The following is a 6,000-nucleotide window of genomic DNA, read 5'->3' on the forward strand; positions in this document are numbered from 1 at the left end:
AGACCAATGCAGCAGCAGAAGACAGAAGAGCTCAGAGAATTTTATTAGATTCTTTTTCTTTTTAACCATGTATAAACAATAACTCTAAACCTATTATTAAAGTCACAGCTGGTCTTAGCCAATGAGAGTACAGATTTAATTCCTGTCCCCTAAAGGACAAAAGCAAATAGCCACCAATGCACACAAACCACAGGGAATAACCTGACAGGCTACAGCACCAACCGGTCCCTACCTCAGGGAGTGTGAATATACTGACATCTGGCAGAGTCTGAAAATAGATGGGGCAGATGAACCAAGAAAGTCGCTCTGCAGTGAGCCTCTGATCCAGCTCCACTTCCGGGCCCCGGATCTGTACCCACGCAATCTGCCTGCACCACACTGTTGGAGAAGTCTGCTGGACATGTGCAGATCTAAAGGTTGCAGTCAATCAACACACCAAGGGGAAAGTCTCAGATTTGAGTCTGAATCTCCCAGACAACAGAGCACTCCACTACGGAAGTACAGGCTTCCTCTCAATAAGTGCAGGGCTCTGGTATAGAAAATCCTCAATTTAAGAGGCTGAGGGAGGTACAGGGGAGGGACGCAGGATGGAGAGGGGATGGCTAATGGGTACAAAGGTGCTACTGGATAAGAGGAATAACCTCTAATGTTTTATAGCAACATAGAGTAACTACACTTGACAGTTCATTGTGTATTTCAAAATACAGTAGGCAATAGGGAAAATTTTGAATGTCCTCAACACAAAGCAACAGTAAATGTCTGAGATGATGGATATACCAGTTGCCCTTTGTACACGTGTCCAAAGGCCACACTGTACCCCATAAGTATTTACAATTATTGTGCGTCAACTAAAAATAATAAAGCATAGGTTTAAAAATCAAAACTTAGATCAATTAGCTGTATTCTCCTTATAAGGGGATTTGATGCAATTAATTCTTCTGCCATGTATTTATGATTAGCAAAATCCATTCACAACATGGAAGGAGGCTCTCTGACTGAGGAGGTCCCGCTTGTGTGACTGGTTCAGCCCGGAAGCCCATGTCTCCCACAACAGCTGCCTCCCCGTCAGAGCGGTGGACTCCTCTGGCCTCCAGTTCCGTATTTTTATCCCCAAATGATGGTCACTGCCAGAGGCTCTATTCCCACCATGATCAAACTATGACAGCCACACACGCCCATTTCTGGCCCTCACTGTGCGCTGGTATTCCAGGCATTGGCCAACTGCAGCCTGTGCACCACATAAAACCTCACAGACCACGGGCACGCTCATCCTTCACAGACTGCATACACTCTTCCTGAAACAGCAGAGTGGAGCATCTGCCACGGAGATTGTAGAGCCCACAAAGCCTGAAATATTTACTACCTGGCCCTTTATAGAGCAAGTTTGCAGGTGTCTGACTTACTCAGTAAATTGGCTGAGCACGTATCATGCACCAACTGTAGTTTGGGTACTGTAGATACAACAATAACTAAAACAAAATCTCTTTTTCTCAGGCTATGAACTAGAAGAAAGGCGAATATGGAACAGAAAATAATCACCACTCTTTAGTACTGGTGATGAAAAAAGATTTCTCTGAAAGGAGGGCATTTGAATAGAGTCCTAAGGGCAGGAAAAGAGTGAACTTCGCAGGAGAAAGAGGCTTCCAGCCCAAGAGAACAACAAGCTTTGTTTCCCTGAAGTGAGTTCAGAATGTCTAAGAAAAAGCAAGCAAAGTAGCTGGGAAATCCCTTCCTCCACGGTCTCAATGCTCCAGCTGCCACCTAACCCACAACGAGGCCAGGCATCATTCTAAATACATCATCTATCTCACAGGATCTTTAAAACGACTCTCTAACGTGGCACTCATTTCATGCCCATTTCCCAGTTCAGGAAACTGGAAACTGAGGCTTAATAAGCCAAAGTGACTTGGCTAAGGTGTCAAAGCTATAACCAATACAAACAGAGACCCAGAGCTGGTGGGTAAGACTCAGGCTCTTTCTGTACTGTTTCCTGTCTCTCCTCACACAGGCAGAACCAGTACTGTCACCCAGCCACACACCAGCTATTTGAAGTCACTGTTGTGCACCGTCCTGAAAGGCGTGGGCCACGCACACAGGTGGCAGCAGCTGCACTGTGTGGGCTTCCTTTTCCACTCGCCATATTTTGGACCAAGTTCTTACTGAACTTTTCTACCACCTCCAACCTAATGTCGTGCGAGCTTCCTAAGACTCCCTCCAAGATGCAGATGCAGAAGATTCCCTGTGCCAGGAAATGGCCTGTGAGAGGAATGGGAACTCATGTTCGTGGCAAACCTTCTCTCAGCCACATACTGGTGTAAGCGCTCTGTACACTTCATTTCTAGGCGATGAAGCTGAGTGAGAACATCAAGGTAGAAAAACACAGGGTCTTCCACTTGGATTTCTGTATCCACAATGCAGGAGTCGCTTGAGGAGTCAGGCACTAGTTATACTGGGGAGACAGCATGAACTAGTACACTGTGTTCTTCGTAATCAGTTATCATACAATTCTCTGAGCCAAGAAACACAGCAACTTCCTAATGTTTCCTGCCTCAGAATGTGTTCTCGGATACCTTCCGCCCTACCTTCCTCCAGATAATTGTTTTAAAAGTCTGCACAGCCTCTAATGCGTTCCTTACAAACGGTCAAAAGTGCCCAGTGCACAAGTGATTAGACCCAAAGCAACCAGCCACCCATCTACACGAGTTCCTCCCAGGGCCCTGGCAGTTCTAAGACAGTGAACACCACTGGTGGCGTTTCACGATTTCTTCAGACACCCCCCAGGCAGGGATGTGAATCAATTCCCCAGTGGAGCCCTCAATATCATAATAGTAAGAAACCTAAAAGCTACTCACAACAAAGTTGCATAGAAGCATGTGCTAGAGAGCAAGAAGGACACCTCCATAAGTCTCATCTTCACTAAGTGAGATAGAGAAGGTGGCAAGAGTGATGGAAAAGAATATAGGATTCTCAGTAGAAAAGAATGTACAAAATCCTGCACTGAGGGCCCAGGAGATAGCTCAGCAGCACAGCACCTGCCTGGTAAGCGAAAGATCTTGAGTTCGATTCCCAGTACCAAAACACAAACAAAATGCTGTGCTGATTCCTCTGTTTTAGCATTTGCCAAGGAAACACATAACTCCATTCCTGGTTAATATGTTGCTGACCCCTCTGAAGCTTAATCGCTTATCTGTGGCAGTCAAGTTAGAAATTTCCCACCACACAGGAAAAGGGTTGATACAGTCCACATTTAGTATATACTAACAGGATATAACAGAACAGACATCTATTTATACTTGAAGATATTTAAAAGATGGCTTCCCCAAGGAGTTAACAAACACGTTACTAAGGCTAAATTGGTTTAGATCTAGAATGTCCCCCAAAAGCCTCATGTGTAGGAGGCTGAGCTCTTGGAAAGGGATTGGGTTGTGGCGTGCTACACCTGTCCACAGATTAGTCCATCCAAGAGTCATAGCTGACTTGCTGTTAGGAGTGAGGTCTGGTTACAGGCAGCTCACTGGGGCATAACACCTAGAGGGGAAACCTCCACTCGCTCTCTGCTTCCTCTGCCCAGCCCCTTCTACTATGGGGATTCTGCTTTGGAAGCAGTCAGTCAGGGAATAAATCTATGAGCCAAAATAAGCTTCTCCCACTCTAAGTTACAGAGGTCCGGTATTTGTCCCAGCCATGAGAAAGTGATCTAAGGCCAAAGGCACATCAAGGTGTGGTGCCTCCTCGTCCACCAGGAATGGGGATGATGGCCATTTGGAACAGTTCCTTGGCACAGGGCTAGGAAGGGACCAGCGCTCCCCACCACTTGATGGCATTCTTTTGTGATTGAGATGAACCAGTGTTGCTCATTTCTTCTTTTTCCCCCAAGAATTCCTGCCCTAGAGGTCAAGGAAACTAAGCAAAATGCTGTTCCCAGGGCTGAAAAAAGATGAGGCTGAACAGCTGGGTGTCTTCTGAGGAGGGAGGTGGGAAAGGCAGGAATATCTCTTGGGAAGTACAAGATAATTTTACATTTTGTGTTACATAAATGATATTTCACTAGAATGTGAAATAAATGTACCATATGTAAATATGCACCATTTACGCCAGTGAACCAAAATACAGAAAAAACCAGGAAAGTCAACCTTGAGAATTAGAAATGACGATTACACTAATCACATCAATGCAATTAAGAGGCAGCATATTTTACTTAATAACCAAGCTCTCTTCATCACTGTAGCTAACTGAAGCAAAAAGAGAGACAAATAACTACAGGAAGATGACAATGAAGGTTATCAATAATTCAAAAGTTCAACAACTGCTTTCAAAGAGAGAAGTAATCTACCTAAAACCTTTTAAGGATTCTTATGTTTCAAAATCTTAGGTAGTTACCATACCTCAGAGCCAAAATTAAACTAACAAGTGTGGCAGTCAAGTTAGAAATGAAAAGCAATGGGCTGGGGATTTAGCTTAGCGGCACAGTGCCTGTCTGGCAAGTGCAAGGTCGTGAGTTCGACTCCCAGTACCAGAAAAAAAAAAAAAAAAGAAAGAAAGAACCAGAAATGAAAAGCCAAATAAGTTGGATGAACAGAATCTATGAACAGCCACAAATAGTCAAAAGGCAAACCTATGTGCATGGCATCTTCAAAACAGAAGAGGACATCATGCCCACCTATTCTAGCCCCTAGAATGTACTTCTACAGCAGGGAACACCTCAACCACACACACACACACACACACACACACACACACACAACACACACTTTACTCCCTCCTGATTTATTCCCCTCCATTGCTCCTATCATGTAAGACACTACAGATTTTATTTCTTTGCTTGTCTCCCTCCACCATTCAAATACAAGCTTGACGAGGTAGAAACAAATCAGTGTTGTTTCAGGAAAGTCCCCAAAGGCTAGAAGAGTACCTAGCACAGATTAGATATAGTCACAGCCAGTGGCGTGGAAATGACCATAGTATTTAGGGTTCTCCACCTTCTGGGCACATGATAATAGAGCGCTCTGTAGCCTTCTTGTGGATGGATGGGCCAGGTGACAAGGTCTGGCCAGTGAGTTTGAGCAATAGTGATGTGCGTCTTGCTCAGGTTAAAGAGCTCAACTCTAGTGAGAGATCCTGCCAAGCACTCCCCCATCTCTGCCTCAGGGACTGCTTGCTCCACGTGGGGGCTGTTCCTTCAACCTGTCTCAGATAAGAGCAACACCAAGAAGAGCCCCAGCCAAGCCCAATAGATAAGAAGCATGAGCAGTAAGTAACTGAACACTTACACTTAGGCACTAGGGTCAAGGGTTGTTGTCAGCTCACTTGTAGGATAGGCACTCATGAAAATTTGTGGTTGAATGTGTCTGTTTCCCTCACAGACTCTTATGCTATAATACGTTCCAAGAGGACTTGCTAATTCTCCGTTACCTCCTGGTACTAAGTTCAAAACTACGCTCCTAAAGAATGTGTATGATAGGACAGGTTATACGCAGGACAGGGTTTTTATCCAGCTCACTCCCTTCTTTCTGGCCCCAAGACTTCCTGAAGAGTTCTCTGATTGATCAAAGGCAGGAGAGAGACTTAGAAGTTATGCTGTATGAGTGATCAATAAAAATATAAGTTGGACTTAAAGATACTTCATTCAGAGGTCCCTAGAAGAGCTTAAGGTTCCTTCCAGCAAAGCCCAAGACCCCAAGGATGAAACAGCCCTCAGGATGGACACTAGACAAGGAAAGAGTCCAGAAGTAGAAGAAGACCAAGGGATCAAGGTGCAGCAAGGGATATTAAGTCAAGAAGAGACTCTCTGCTGCCCAGGAGTGGTGATTTTGTAATATATCAACAAATGCTGCAACCTTCTTCTTGAAGCTATTACTTACTTCTAAGGACTACAGCACAGCATCAACAATGAAGCCTGACTTCTGCGGCCTACACAAAGTCTCTGTGCTTCCTCCTTGCTCGTGCCTCCACATTTGTGGCCTCATGTGTGAGTGTGTGTGTGTGTGAGTGTGTGTGTGT

At 44.8% G+C, this 6,000-nt stretch overlaps 1 protein-coding gene across 2 annotated transcripts in view; it reads right to left on the reverse strand.

Moving 5' to 3' along the window:
* Nucleotides 1-6,000, reverse strand: part of Mast4 (microtubule associated serine/threonine kinase family member 4) — a 539,799-nt gene that overhangs the window by 403,550 nt on the left and 130,249 nt on the right. The window lies entirely within an intron of this gene.

This window comes from Chinchilla lanigera, unplaced genomic scaffold (genome assembly GCF_000276665.1).
Source record: "Chinchilla lanigera isolate Chin_1 unplaced genomic scaffold, ChiLan1.0 scaffold00045, whole genome shotgun sequence".
NCBI classification, from domain to species: Eukaryota; Metazoa; Chordata; class Mammalia; order Rodentia; family Chinchillidae; genus Chinchilla; species Chinchilla lanigera.